The 15869-nt window shown below is 37.6% G+C and overlaps 1 protein-coding gene across 2 annotated transcripts in view; it reads left to right on the top strand.

Annotated features, from left to right (window-relative positions):
* The window catches only part of AUTS2 (activator of transcription and developmental regulator AUTS2), a 1114656-nt gene that overhangs the window by 282398 nt on the left and 816389 nt on the right, over positions 1-15869 (top strand). The window lies entirely within an intron of this gene.

The following is a 15869-nucleotide window of genomic DNA, read 5'->3' as shown; positions in this document are numbered from 1 at the left end:
TGTGATTTATATTGGCTTATTTTTAAATAAGATGCCTGGAAAAGTGACCACAAATGTGCTAAAAGTTTTATTTGAAGTAAACAGGATTATAGCTCCTAGGCACAATTATTCCATATTTCGTCTTGGTGAGTCAAGGCACAAAACAGGGATAATGATAATGTAGAAAACAACACTTAGAACTGATTTCAGGATCCTAGGATTTTAATTTTGGGCTCTTCTACTTGCCCCAGCTTCCACATTCCTTTTGTAAAACTTTGGTGGAAACATGTTTTATTTTTTTTTTTTTTAAAGCAAGCTATTTTCTCTCTTTATTTCTTACCAAAGTTGGGATATTCCAGGTTAAAATAGTTCTTAAGATACTTTTATGGCACAGGTGAACTGCTTTAGCATAATGAAGCAGTCAGTTTTAAAATAAGCTCTAGGGGTGCCTGGGTGGCTCAGGTCATGATCTCAGGGTCCTGGGATTGAGCCCCGCATCGGGCTTCCTGCTCGGTGGGGAGCCTGCTTCTCACTCTCCCACTCGCCCTGCTTGTGTTCCCTCTCTCTGTCAGATAAATAAATAAAATTTTAAAATAAAATAAGCTCTATTTTCCTGCCTCCATCCACATTCCTTCTGAAAGGCTGCTCCTGGAGGTAGAAATACAGCTGTGGATAAAGAGGCTGAGACAGGGAATACTTTGCTCTTATACTCCCGAGGTGTGGTCCTTGATTGTTCTCATACATGATAACCTTGCGCATCTTCCTTCCTTGACAGTTAGGTCAGAGACCAGGGCGGTGATACAGATGGAGACACAACCAGAAAGTATACTGAACACTTTTACAGTATCAGGCCTCTTCTCCACATTTTCTTTGTCGGTTTAGATTGGAATGTTGCACTGATATACAGTGAACTGAGGGCAAATGGCGGTTATTGATGTAAGAATTGCTCTGTAGGTTCCTCGTTCAACCATTACAGGGATCTTCATTGAGGACAGTAAAGGTAAAAGGATTCCTTCTGGGTGTCATGTGTTGGCAGCTCAAAGAGAAGGAAGCTGGGGGCGCCTGGGTGGCTCAGTCGGTTAAGCATCTGCCTTCAGCTCAGGTCATGATCCCAGGGTCCTGGGATCAAGCCCCGCAATGGGCTCCCTGCTCAGCGGGAAGCCTGCTTCTCCCTCTCCCACTCCCCCTGCTTGTGTTCCCTCTCTCGCTGTGTCTCTCTCTGTCAAATAAATTAAAAAAAAAAAAAAAAGAGAAGGAAGCTGTCTTCACATTGTTTTAGGGCCACAGCGGTGTTGTGCTCCCTTACAGAGGTATTTTTTTTTTTAAGATTTTATTTATTTATTTGAGAGGGAGAGAATGAGAGAGAGAGAGCACGAGAGGGAAGAGGGTCAGAGGGAGAAGCAGACTCCCCGCTGAGCAGGGAGCCCGATGTGGACTCGATCCCAGGACTTCAGGATCATGACCTGAGCCAAAGGCAGTTGCTTAACCAACTGAGCCACCCAGGCGCCCCTTACAAAGGTATTTTAAGCACTTCAGGGAAGGAGAAGAAAAGGGGCAGTTTCATTGTGAATATATTCAGTGAAGAGTTGGATGTCAGTAGGGTTTGCTCTTGTATTGTTTAGGCCCTATAAATCCTTTATTGGGGAAATAGCCTGAGAGTCAGGAGCTTTGGGCTACAGATTCTGACTTGGTACTGGCACCTTGTCTGTCCTTCACTGAATTTTTGGCCACCTTTGACCTCAGTTTCTGTGGTTGAACCGGAATGCCAATGGGGGATGCTTCTAATTCTGGGAAGCTGTGATATGTGTGAAGAAAGTCACGAGTGCTGGAATGCTTAAAATTCCCTTTTTCTTCAAAGTGTTAAAATGTAGATTTCAAAAATCATGAATTACCGGACTTTGGTGGTGGGACTAGTTTAGGTGGATCTGCACTTAAATATGTAATGAGTACAAAGAGCAAGACCTTAGATTTCTGCTTTGTAGTATTGACTCACTTTGGTAAAATTATGATGTGCATATGGTTATGAGTCTACTGTAGATCCCAGTGGGTACATTACATTGAAAGACCTTAAGTGGACTGGGCTCGTGCTTATGGTTTTTAGCAGATGATAAAAGCCTTTCGCCAAGAACAAATTAGTATGAAATGGTCACACCTCTTTGTTTGGGGACCATACCTGTTGGCAGCTCCCTGAGAATTGTAATTTTAGATCTTTCAAATTGAAATAATGGAAATCTGTTTCTTAAAAATAATTTGTGGTAAAGGAGTGTAATGAAAATCTCTCTTTTTTTTTTTTTTAAAGATTTTATTTATTTTAGAGAGAGCGAGCCCAAGCGGGATGGGCAGAGGGAGAGGGAGAGAGAATCTGAAGCAGACTGTGCTGAGCATGGAGCCCACCGTGGGGCTCGATCCCATGATCCTGAGATCACCACCTGAGCCAAAACCACGAATTGGCTGCTTAACCAATTGTGTCACCCAGGCTCCCCTAATGAAATTATTTCTAATTTTTCTTTCCCCAACTACTAACTCATGATCTTGGACATGTTAGTTTTTAGTTTTCTAATTTTGCAGAAAGTAAATTTTGGGGCAAATGTGTTGATTCTTCTGGTTTTGGAAAAACCTTCCGTGTACACCATTTATATAGAGTAAATGAAATTTATGAGAAGTAGTGTCATCTCACTTGGGACTGCTCAATCGTCATTGGGGTGAAGTGGTCACTATACTGGGTTTCCTGGCCTCTTCTAGATGAACTCTCTTCCTTCGGTAAATGTTTTATGTACATTCCATATGTCCCAAACCCTGTTGGGATTATAGAGACATAAGAGGAATATAAGAGATGGGTCTCTACTTTCCATGGCTTCATCCTTGGGTTACCTAATTACTTTGGAACAATTTAAGGTAAATAAACTATGAAAAATATTCTTTGAAAAGTTGTTGAATGATAGATATGCTCTTAGTTTCTCACTAATCTCCCTTGTGGTTTTTCTAATGCCATATATTTTCCTTTGGAGAGTTTTCTTGCAGCTGTATTTGTGATCTGGTGCTAGGATTTATGAGCTGCCACCATTAAGGTCTCCCTCTGGCTTTGTCATCAGAGATGGAGGGTTGTGTGTGGTTTGTTTTCTTACTGTTAATATGTGAGAATTTTTCCTAATCAAAATAAATGCATAAATGTTTTTCTTGACTTTGTCTTTTGTGGACTGACTTATTAAGATAAATGTGTGAATTCTGAGAATTTCTTCCTGAGATTAAAGACAGAATTTCCAAAGCAGTATGCATTGTGGTTGTCTAAAGAAATGTATGTCTTCTGGTTTCAATATTAGAGTTGGGCTTTTTTTTTTTTTTTTTTTTTTTTTTAATTTAGCTGTTAAAACTAGGGCAAGTGGAAAAGTAAAATGAAACAGAAAAGCATTGTGGTGGGAAATAGAAGGAAAAAATCAGAATATGTAAGAAAACCATTCTGGATCTTACTGATGATCTTGAGAGATTAGTAAATGTTGACTGACCAATGTCTGAGTGGCATTCTGCAGGCTACCCAGCATTTGTAGAATTCATACACATCAAACTGCATCATCTTTGGCTTTTGGACCTTATGTACTTAGTTTGTGAAAGGCTTGGATCTCTGGCTAAGTTAGCCTTATGGTTAAATATAAACTACAGTTGACCCTTGAACAACACAGGTTTGAACTCAGTGGGTCCACTTACACACAAGAATTTTTGATGAATACAATACAGTACTATAAATGCATTTTTTCTTCCTTATGATTCTAATTTTTTCTCTGTCATACTTTAAGAATGTAGTATATGATACATATGATATGCAAAACATGCATTAATCAACTGTTTATATAATTGGTAAGGCTTCTGGTAGGCAGTTAGTTAAAGTTTGGGGGAGTCAAAATTTCCAGGTGGGTTTTTGACTATATGGGGTGGCAGTGCCCCTCACCCCCATATTGTTCAAGGGTCAGTTGCAATACCAACTAGCTTGGTCCTTTTTCTACCCCTAGAGAGATTGATTAGGGCAGTTCAAATCATTTTGCATTATTATTCACCTAGCATGAGGTGATCTTTTAGTTGGCTGTTCTTAAGAAAGATGTTTTTGTTATCTGGTAACAAGTAGCACAAGATTAATTTAACTATTAACTCAGCCTCTTCTAAAACCTGAGAAATGACTTACTGTTTAACCTTTTACTTTTTCTTAGCACTTTTACCACATAGGTCCTGGTATGCGGCATTGACATGTACAGTAACCATTCATGTGGGAGGAAAAACCACGTTTCATGCTCTTGTGTAACCCGTAACTGTTTCACTTCTCGGGGTGATTTTGGCTGTGGCCAGCCAGACACTCCTGATTTAATTAAGATTGTAATGTTGTATGCCAGAAAAAAAATCTTTTCTCCTTACAAATTTCCCCACTTCTTAATGAAGACCATTGACTTATAGCCTGGATATGTTATATTAGAATACCACCTGGGTATCCCCAGCATTGTGGACAAGGGTACTGCCAGTATATTATCTGTCAGTTGATTTTGTACAGCGTTTTAAATATATTTGTGTATTTCCTTCCCTCAGGTGTTGATTTTTTTTTTTTGTAGTAAAGGGAAACCAGTATTAATGTTATTTCCCTGAGGATTTATACCGCAAGCAAAAAATAAGTGAAAGAAGTGAATTTTTATTTTCTTAGGAATAAATTAACATATTTGAAAGTGCTTAACCCGTTGTTCAACCATCAGTTACTACAAGTTGGTACACATTGGGCCTTTACTAAGTGTTTGTCTGAATCAGCCCTATGAGTAGTTAGCCAAGCCACTAATCTCTTCCTGCCTGTCCTTTTTTTTTTTTTTTAAGAGGTATAGTTAATTATTTACAATAGCCAAATTATGGAAGCGACTGAAGTGTCCACTGATAGATTGATGGATAAAGAAGATGTGATGTATGTGTGTACACACACACACACACACACACACACACACACATCAATGGACTATTATTCAACCGTAAAAAAGAATGAAATCTTGCCATTTGCAACCATATGGATGGAGCTAGAGAATATAATGCTAAGCAAAGTAAGTCAGAGAAAGACAAATACCATATGATTTCAGTCATATGTGGAATTTAAGAAACAAAACAAATGAGCAAAGTGAAATAAGAGAGAGAAAGCAAGAAATAGACTCTTAACTATAGAGAACAGACTGATGGTTACCAGAGGGGAGGTGAGTGAGGTGGTGGATGGGTTAAATAGGTGGTAGGGTTTAGGGTGTGCGCTTGTCGTGATGAACAATGGGTGTTGTATGGAATGCTTGAATCACTATATTATACACCTGAAACTAATATTACACTGTGTGTTAACTATACTGGAATTAAAACAAAATAATAAAAAACATAAAAAGGCATTGGTAACATAAACTAGATGGTAAATGGTCCATTTTGAGTTAACTTATTAAGTATGGTGGAGGTATAGATCACAATTAATTTTTTTTGTATATGGACATCTAGTTTTTCCAAAATCAGTTTTGAAGAAGCTGTCTGTTCCCCACTGCATGGCCTTTACACCCCCCCCTTTTTTAAGATTATTTATTTATTTGACAGAGTGTGCACCTGCTAACCTGCTAGAGAACACAGGCAAGGGGACTGGCAGAGGGAGAGGGAAAAGCAGGCTCCCCACTGAGCCCAAGGAGCCTTATTGTGGGGCTGGATCCCAGGACCATGGGATCGTGACCTGAGCCAAAGGCAGAAGCTTAATGGACTGAGCCACCCAGGTGCCCCGCCTTTACACTTTTATAAAAAAATCAGGGGGCACCTGGCTGGCCCAATCAGTAGAGCATGGGACTCTTGATCTCAGGGTTGTGAGTTCAAGCCCCACGTTGGGTGTGAAGCCACTTAAAAAGTGTGGATTTATTTCTTTACTGTCTGTTGTATTGCATTGATTTACTGTCTTTTAGCCAGAATTATAGCTTTATAGTAAGTTGTAAAATCAGGTAGGTTTAGTCCTCTGACTTTGTTCTTCATTTTCAGAGTTGTTTTGGTTTTTCTAAGTCCTTTCTATTTGCATATGAATTTTAGAGTCAGCTTATCAGTTTCTACAAAGAATCCTGCTGGGATGTTGGTTGAGATTATGTTGATGCTAAAGATCAGTTTGGGGAGAATGAATAGTTTAAAAATATTGAGTTGCCAAATAAATGTATATATCTCTGTTTATTTAGGTCTTATTTAATTTTTCTCAGCATTATTTTGTTGTTCTCAGGATACAAGTCTTAACATCTTTTGTCAGATTTATTCCTAAGCATTTCATATTTTTGATGTAATAATAAATGGTATCATTTTTAAACTTCAGCTTCCTTTTGTTCATTTTTAATATATAGAAATACACTGAATTTTGTATATTCATCTTGTATCTTGCACTCTTAAGTCACTTATTAGCTTTAGTAGTTTTTTTTAGGTTGCATCCAATTTTCACGTGGATGGTCATATTTTTAGTGAATAAAGATAGGTTTTTTCTTCCCAATCTGGATGCCTTCTTTTTCTTTTTCTTTTCCTTTTCTGAGTGCACTGGCTTAGAACCTCCACCATCATGTTTAATAGAAGTGTAAGAGCAGACATCCTGACCTTGTTCCTGATATTAGGGGAGGAAAGTATCTGATCTTTTACCATTGATAATGATCTTAGCTGTAGGTTTTCCGTAGATGTCCTTTATTAGGTTTAAAATATTCCTTATATTCTTAGTTTGTCAGAGGTTTTATCAGGAATGTATGTTAAATTTTGTCAAATGCCTTTTCTGTGTCTATCAAGATGATCTTGTGATTTTTCTGTTTTAGTTTGTTAATACAGCTATTGACACTGATTTATTTTTGAATGTTAAAGCTCATATTCCTGGGTAAAACTCTGCTTGTTCATGATATATTACTTTTCATATATATTGTTGGATTTGATTTGCTAAAATTTTTTTAAATGAATCTTTGCATTTATGTTCATGAAAAACGTCGATCTCAGTTTTCTTTTTTTGTTATATCATCGTCTGGTTTTGGTATCAAGGTGATGTTGGCCTCAAAGGATAGATAGGGAAATATTTCTCCCATCAATTTCTTGAACAAGTTCATGTAGAATTGTTATTATTTCTTTATTAAATGTTAGGTAGAATTTATCAGTGAAGCCATCTAGACCTGGAGTTTTCTTTTTGTGGGAAGATTTTTAATTAAATATTCAATTTTTCTTTTTCTTTTTTCCTGGTGTGTGTATGTGTCCATGGTAATTTATTATTGAATCTTTTTTATTTTAACATCACTGCAATCAGGATTTTTTTGCTGTACTTTTTTTTAAATTAATTTTTAAATTTTAATTCCAGGATAGTTAACATAGTGTTACATTAGTATTAGGTGTACAGTATAGTGACTCAACAATTCTGTATGTTACTTCGTGCTCATCATGATAAATGTACTCTTTTTTTTTTTTAAAAGATTTTATTTATTTATTTGAGAGAAAGAATGAGAGAGAGAGAGAGCACATGAGAGGGGAGAGGGTCAGAGGGAGAAGCAGACTCCCTGCCGAGCAGGGAGCCCAACGCGGGACTCGATCCCGGGACTCCAGGATCATGACCTGAGCCGAAGGCAGTGGCTTAACCAACTGAACCACCCAGGCGCCCGATAAATGTACTCTTAATCCCCATCACATCTTTAACCCTTCCCCTTACCTGCCTGCCCTCTGGTAACCATCAGTTTGTTCTCTGTAGTTAAGAGTCTGTTTCTTGCTTTGTCTCTCTCTCTCTTTGTTCCTTTGTTTGTGTGTTTTGGTTCTTAAATTCCACAGATGAGTGCGATCATAAGGTGTTTGTCTTTCTCTGACTGACTCATTTCACTTAGCATAATACTCTCTAGCTCCATCCATATTGTTGCATATGGCAAAATTTAATTATTTTTTATGGCTCAATAATACTTCCTTGCATATTATATACACCACATCTTTTTTTTAGCATTGATCAACTGATAGACACTTGGGCTGCTGTAAATAATGCTGCAGTAAAATAGGGGTCATATGTCTTTTCAAATTAGTGTTTTTGTATTCTTTGGGTATATACCCAGTAGTGTGATTGCTAGATTGTAGGGCATTTCTATTTTTAACTTTTTGAGGAACCTCCATACTGTCTTCCAAGTGGCTGCACCAGTTTGCATTCCCACCAACAGTACACCAGGGTTCCTTTTTTCCATGTTCTCACCAACACCTGTTGTTTCTTTCTTTTTTTTTTTTTTTAAGATTTTATTTATTTATTTGACAGAGAGAGACACAGTTCGAGAGGGAACACAAGCAGGGGGAGTGGGAGAGGGAGAAGCAGGCTTCCCACTGAGCAGGGAGCCCGATGTGGGGCTCGATCCCAGGACCCTGGGATCATGACCTGAGCCGAAGGCAGATGCTTAATGACTGAGCCACCCAGGTGCCCCAGCACCTGTTGTTTCTTGTGTTGTTGATTTTAGCTATTCTGACAGATGTGAGACGGGATATGTCATTGGGGTTTTGATTTGCATTTCCTTGTTGATGAGTGATGTTTAGCATCTTTTTATGTGTCTGTTGGCCATCTGGATGTCTTTGGAGAAAAATCTGTTTATGTCTTCTGCTCATTTATAGATTGGATTATTGGTTTTTGGGCATTGAGTTGTATGAGTTCTTTATATGTTTTGGGTACTGACCCCTTATTAGATATGTCATTTGCAAATACCTTCTCTCATTCAATAGTTTGTCTTTTAGTTTTGTTGATTGTTTCCTTTGCTGTGAAGAACCTTTTTTCTTTTGGTGTTATCCCGATGGTTTAGTTTTGCTTTTCTTTCCCTTTCCTCAGGAGACATAGAAAAATGTTTCTATGACTGAAGTCAGAGATGTTACTGCCTGTGTCGTCTTCTAGGATTTTTGTGGTTTCAGGTCTTGCATTTAAGGACTAACCTAATCCATTTTGAGGTGTGTGTAAATTTGTGTGTGTGTGTGTGTGTGTGTGTGTGTGATAAGAAAGTTGTCCAGTTTCATTCTTTTGCATGTAACTGTCCAGTTTTCCCATCACCATTTGTTGAAGAGACTGCCTTTTCCCCATTGCATATTTTTGCCTCTTCTGTCACATATTAATGGACCGTGTAATCATGGGATTGTTTCTGGGTTTTCTATCCTGTTCCATTGATCTCTGTGTCTGTTTTTATTCCAGTACCACACTGTTTTGACTACTGTAGCTTTGTAGTATAACTTGAAATCTGGAATTGTGGTACCTCTGGCTTCTTCCCTTTTTCAAGATGTTTGGCTCTTCAGGGTCTTTTGTGGTTCCATGCAAATATTAGGTTTATTTGTTCTAGTTTTGTGAAAAATGCCTTTGCTATTTTGATAGGGATTGTTTTAAATCTGTAGAATGCTTTGGGTAGTACAGACATTTTAACATTTGTTCTTCCAATCCATGAACTTGGAATATCTTTCCATTTGTTTGTATTATCTTAAGTTCGTTTCCTCACTGTTCTATACTTTTCAGAGTACAGGTCTTTTGCTTCCCTGGTTAAGTTTATTCCTAGATATTTTATTAATTTTGGTACAATTGTAAATGGGATTGCTTTCTTAATTTCTCTTTTTGCTGCTTCATCAGTTATAGAAATGCAACAGATTTCTTTACATTGATTTTTGTATCCTGTGACTTTAATGAACTTATTTATCAGTGTTAGTAGTCTCTTGGTGGAGTCTGTAGGGTTTTCTGTATTGTGATGTACTCTCATCTACAGATAGTGAATGCTTTACTTTCACTGCTCTTCCTTACCAATTTGGATGCCTTTTATTCCTTTTTGTTGTCTGATTGCTATGGCTATGTTGAATACAAGTGGTGAAAGTGGACATCTTGTCTTGCCTTAGATCTTAGAGGGGGAAAGCTTTTAGTTTTTCACCATTGAGTGTGATATTAGTTGTGCATTTTTCCTGTATGGCCTTTACTGTATTGAAGTATGTTCCCTCTAAACTTATTTGTTCAGGATTTTTATCATGAATGGATGTTATATTTTATTAAATGATTTTTCTGCATCTTTTGAAATGATCATATGGTTTTTATCCTTTCTCTTATTGATGTGATTATCATGTTGATTTATTTACAGATATTGAACCACTCTTGCATTCTGGGAATAAATCGCACTTGATCTCAGTGAATGATTTTTTAGAGGTATTATTGGATTCATTTTGCTGATACTTTGTTGAGTATTTTTGCACCTGTATCCATCAGAGATACTGGCTTGTAGTTCTCTTTTTTGTCTGTCTCTATCTGGTTTTGGTATCAGGGTACTATAGGACTCATAGAATGAATTTGGAAGTTTTCCTTCCTCTTTATTTTTTGGAATAGTTTGTGAAGAATAGGTATTAACTTTTCTTTAAATGTTCGGTGAAATTCACCTTTGAAGCCATTTGGTCCTGGACTTTTGTTTGTTGGGAGGTGTTTGATTACCGATTCAATTTTATTGCTGGTAATCAGTCTTTTCGAATTTTCTTTATCTTCTTTATTGAGTTTTTGAGGTTATACGTTTCTAGGAATTTATCCATTTCTTCTGGGTGGTTCAGTTTGTCGGCGCATAATTTTTCATAACTTCTTATAATCATTTGTATTTCTTTGGTGTTGGTTGCTATTTCTCCTGTTTCTGATTTTGTTTGAGTCCTCTCTTTATTGACTCTGGCTAAAGATTTATCAGTTTTGTTGATCTTTTCAAAGAACCAACTCCTGGTTTCATTGATCTGTTCTATTGCTTTTTAGTTTCTATTTCGTTTTTGCTCGAATCTTTATTATTTCCTTTCTTCTCCTAGCTTTGGGTTTTAATTTTTCTAGTTTCTTTAGGTGTAAGGTTAGGTTGTTCATTTGACATTTTTCTTCTTTTTGCTATAAACTCCCTCTTGGAACTGCTTTTTGCTGCATCCCAAAGATTTTGAAATGTTTTCATTTTCATTTGTCTTCATTTATTTTTTGATTCCCTCTTTGATTTCTTGGTTAACCCATTAGCATGTTATTTAACCTCCATGTATTTGTTTTCTTTTCAGATTTGTTCCTGTGGTTGATTTCGTTTCATAGCATTGTGGTCAGAAATGTTACATGGAATAACTGATGGTTTTGAATTTGTTGAGACTTGTTTTTTGTCCTAATATGTGATGTATTCTGAAGAATGTTCCATGTTCACTTGAAAAGAATTTGTGTTTTGCTGTTTTAGGATGGAATGTTCTGAATATATCTTTTAGATCCATCTGGTCCAGTGTGTCATTTAAAGCCACTGTTTTCCTTGTTGATTTTCTCTTTGGAGGATCTGTGCATTGATGTATGTGGAGTGTTAAAGTCCCCTACTATTATTGTATTGCTATCAGTTACTTTCTTTGTATTTGTTATTAACTGCTTTAAGTATTTGAGGGCTCCCATGTTGGGTGCATAAATATTTACAATTGTTATATCTTCTTGTTGGATTTTCCTCTTAATGATTGTATAATGTCCTTCTTTGTCTCTTATTACAGACTTAGTATTTAAATTTTGGTTAGTTAACATGCCATACAATATTGGTTTTTCTGGAGTACTATTCACTGATTCATCACATACAACACCTCGTGCTCATTACAACTAGTGCCCTCTTTAAAACCCATCACCCATCTAGCCCATCCTCCACCCGTGTCCCTCCATCAACCCTCAGTTTGTATCTGTTTTTAAGAGTCTCTTATGGTTTGTTTCCCTCTTCCCCCTCCCCCTTCCCATATGTTCATCTGTTTCCTTCCTTCCTTTCCACATATGAGTGAGATCATATGGTATTTGTCTTTCTCTGACTTATTTTACTTAACATAGTACACTCTGCTCCATCCACATTGTTGTAAATATCAAGGTTTCATTGTTTTTGGTGGTCGAGTAATATTCCTGTGTGTGTGTGTGTGTGTGTGTGTGTGTGTGTGTGTGTGTGTGTGTGTAGCACATATTATTTATCCATTCATTTGTAGATGGACATTTGGGCTCTTTCCATAGTCTTTCCTTTACACTCAAAGAGTCCCCTTTAAAAGTTAAATTCCTTTAACTTTTGTTTTTTTCTGGGAAACTCTTTGTCTCTCCTCCTGTTCTGAATGATAGGCTTGATGGATAAAGTATTCTCGGCTGCACATTTTTTCCTTTCAGCATTTTGAATATATCATCGGGTATTGTTGATAATGCTGCGGTAAACATTGGGGTACATGTTTTCCCTTCAAATCTGTATGTTTGTATTCTTTGTGTCCCTTCACTTTAATCTGCATTAGTCTTTAGGTCTGAACTGAGTCGCTTATAGGCACCATACAGATAGATCTTGTTTTTTCATTCATTTTGTCACCCTATGTCTTTTGATTGGAGCATTTAGTCCATTTATATTCACAGTAATTTTTGAGGGCACCTGGGTGGCTCAGTCGTTAAGTGTCTGCCTTCTGCTCAGGTGATGATCCTGGGGTCCTGGGATCGAGCCCTGCATCGGGCTCCCTGCTTGGCGGAAGCCTGCTTCTCCTTCTCCCACTCCCACTCCCCCTGCTTGTGTTCCTGCTCTTGCTATCTCTCTGTCAAATAAATAAGTAAACTCTTTTTTAACAAAGTAGTTTTTGATAGTTATGTGTTTATTGCCATTTTGTTCCTTGTTTTATGGTTATTTTTGTAGATTTTCTCCATTCCTTTCTTCTCTTGCTCTCTTCTCTCACGATTAGTTGGCTTTCTTTTGTGATATACTGGGATTCCTTTCTCTTAATTATTTACATATATGTTACTGGTTTTTAATTTGTGGTTATAATTAGGTTTGTTAAACATCTTCTGTATATGGCAGTCTAGATGAAGTTGCTTAAGTTTGAACCTGTTCTCTCTATGTTTAGGTGTATGGTGTCTTATTTTTTATCCTTTTATTTTGTGAGTCCCTTGATTGGTTTTTATAGATGCATTTATTTCTACTGCTTTTGCACTTCCAACTATCCTTACTTTTGCTTATGATCTTTCCTTTACACTCAAAGAGTCCCCTTTAAAAGTTAAATTCCTTTAACTTTTGTTTTTTTCTGGGAAACTCTTTGTCTCTCCTTCTGTTCTGGATGATAGCCTTGATGGATAAAATATTCTCGGCTGCACATTTTTTCCTTTCAGCATTTTGAATATATCATACCACTCCCTTCTGGCTTGCAAAGTTTCTGTTAAAAAATTAGCTTATTGCCTAACATGGTTTCTCTTGTATGTAACTGCTTTCCTTTCTTTTGCTGCTTTAAGAATTCTTTTTATCACTATTTTTTTTCCATTTAAATTACTATGTGTCCTAATGTGGACATCTTTGGGTTGATTTTGTTTTGGGATCTCTGTGCCTCCTGGATCTGGATTTCTATTTTCTTTTTTCAGATTTGGGAAGTTTTCAGCTATTTTTTTCAAATAGATTTTCTGCCCTCTTTTCTTTCTCTTCTCCTTCTGGAATCTTTATAATGTGAATGTTATTATGCTTGATGGTGTGGCTGAGTTCCCTAAGTGTATTCTTCTTTTGCATAATTTTTTTTCTCTTGTTCGTTTAGTTTGATTTCTTTCCGTTACTCTGTCTCCAGGTTGCTAATTCGTTCTGCTTCGTCTAGTCTACCGTTTATTCAATTTAGTGCATTTTTAATTTCATTTATTGTAGTCTTCATCTCTGATTGGTTCTTTTTTATTTCATTGTTAAGGGTCTCACTGATGTCCTCCATTCTTTTTACAAATCCAGTGAGTATTTTTATGATCATTGCTTTTAATTCTCTATCAGGCATATTATTTATCTGTATTTTGCTTAGGTGTCTTACCGTGATTTTGTTTTGTTCTTTCATTTGGGACATATTCCCCTGTCTCCCCGTTTTGTCTAACTCTGTGTCTATAGTTAGGAAAGAAAGCTAAGTCTTCAACACTTGCAAGTAATGGCCTTATGAAAAAGAGTTTATGTAGTGTCTTGCTGCATAGTTTCCCTTGCTCACCAGAACCTGTCTTTTCAGGTGTGTCTTTTTTATATGATGTGCGCACCCTGCTGTTGTGGCTGAGCCACTTTTGACCTAAGTCCAGTTGTCTACAATTGCTCTCTGCCTTTTGTGGGCAATGTTTCGTCCCTGTGTTGTTAGTAAGGCAGTCCAGGGACACCTTGGGCTTGAGTTGAGTCAGATCAGGTGTTTGCCAGGATAAAGTAGCACCAATCTGCAGGGTGCCTTTTCTGTGTTGTCCCTTGAGAAGCTTTTGTTGGTGGGCGGGGCCTGCAGTCAGACCAGTTGTCTGCTTCCAGCCTACAGCTGGGGCTGTGTTTGACTGTTGTGTGTGTTTATCGTTTCCTCTCTCTGGGGGAATAATCCCTTTGGAATGGTGCTGGCCTCTGTAGGGGCTGCTTGCACACTCTCCGTCCTGTGGCACTGCCCTGGGTTTTGTACAAGAGCAAATTAGAGAGTTCGGATTCATGGAAGCACACTGTTGGGGGTTGGGATGGTGTAGCAGAATGGCAGTGCTGGCTTTGAGTACCTCTTTCCGCTGTCCTCTGCAGGAGGGAGGCCATCTGGAGAGGTAGATTGGGGGAAGTACAGTGTGGTGTTGGGGCAGGGGAGGGGTTGGAAGTGCTTGCAAGTTAGGTAGTGAGTCCCGCAGGTGGCCCTGTGTTTATGCTGGGGGCCAGGGGAGGGAAATGGCTCTTGGCCAGTTCCTTTCTTCCTGGAGGATTTCCCCTGTGATTTCTGTCCCTCCAGGATATGCTATGAGATTAGTAAATAACTGTTCTGTAAGCTTCAGGTGCCTTTCAGACTGCTGCTTCTATGCTGAATCTCCCTGGGCTGTTTATTCTGCTATCTCTTTAAGGGCAGGGACTCAGTTTCCTGTTGCCCACTGGCCCAGAGCCAGTGTCTGCTGCTTTTTAAAAATTCCAGGTTTAATGTCCCTCTTGTTGTAAGAACTCATGAATTTTGGACCCTCTGTTTTGCAAATCCAAATGTTATGTGGGTTCATGTTCCTTATGTAGGCTTCCCAGTGTGATAAGATTCTCACCCTTCTTGCCCATGACCTTCCCCTGCCCCCACTGTCAGCTGGTGGTGGTCCATTTTTCTCCCCACTGTGTCTCTGCCCTTCCTACCCTCTTTGATGTGGTCTTTTTTCTACCTTTCACTGTGGAGTCTGTTCTGCCAGTCTTCAGGTTTTTTTCTGTGTTATTTATACTGATGTGAGTGTTACGTAGTTTTATCTGTGGGACAAGGTGAGCCTGGGATCCTCCTACTCTGCTATCTTCCCCAGAAGTTAAATATTCACTTTCTTAACTATGTATTAGACTATTCATGTTATTTATTTCTTTTTGAGACAGTTTTGGTTACTTACATTTTTTTCAAGAAATTTTTCGATTTCATCTAAGTTGTTGAATTTATTGGCATACAGTTGTTTATATAATATTTCCTTAATGTTTTTTAAGTATCTGACTAACCTGTGATGATTCTGCATCAGTTATTGGTGGTATCTTGCCCTTTCTCTCCCTCTCTCATTTATATCTGTGTAACAGGATTTAACAATTTTATTGACCTTCTGAAAGAACTGGCTTTGGTTGTATTGATTTTCTCAGTTGATTTCTGTTTATATTTCACTGATTTCTTTCTGCTTTCTCTGGGTTTACTTTGCTTGTTTTTCTAGTTTCTGGGTGAAAGCTGAGGTTCATTGGTTTAAGATTTTCTTTTCTGATATTGGCATTTAATGTTATAAATTTCCCTATAGATACTACTATAACAGCACCTGTTAATTCTTATGTTTTCATTTATTCAGAAATACTTATTACTTTTGTGATTTCTTTTTTTATATATGATTTATTTAGAAGTATGTTATTTACTTTCTAAATATTTGGGGATTTTCCGGAGATCTTTATGGTATTGATTTCTATTTTAACTCTGTTGTTTAAAAAAAA

Source organism: Eumetopias jubatus, unplaced genomic scaffold (genome assembly GCF_037043125.1).
Source record: "Eumetopias jubatus isolate StellerSeaLion01/CBP00866 unplaced genomic scaffold, mEumJub1_p1.0 scaffold_12, whole genome shotgun sequence".
Lineage (NCBI taxonomy): Eukaryota > Metazoa > Chordata > Mammalia > Carnivora > Otariidae > Eumetopias > Eumetopias jubatus.
Note: the sequence above shows the minus strand (reverse complement) of the source record. Positions and strands in the feature narration are given on the sequence as shown.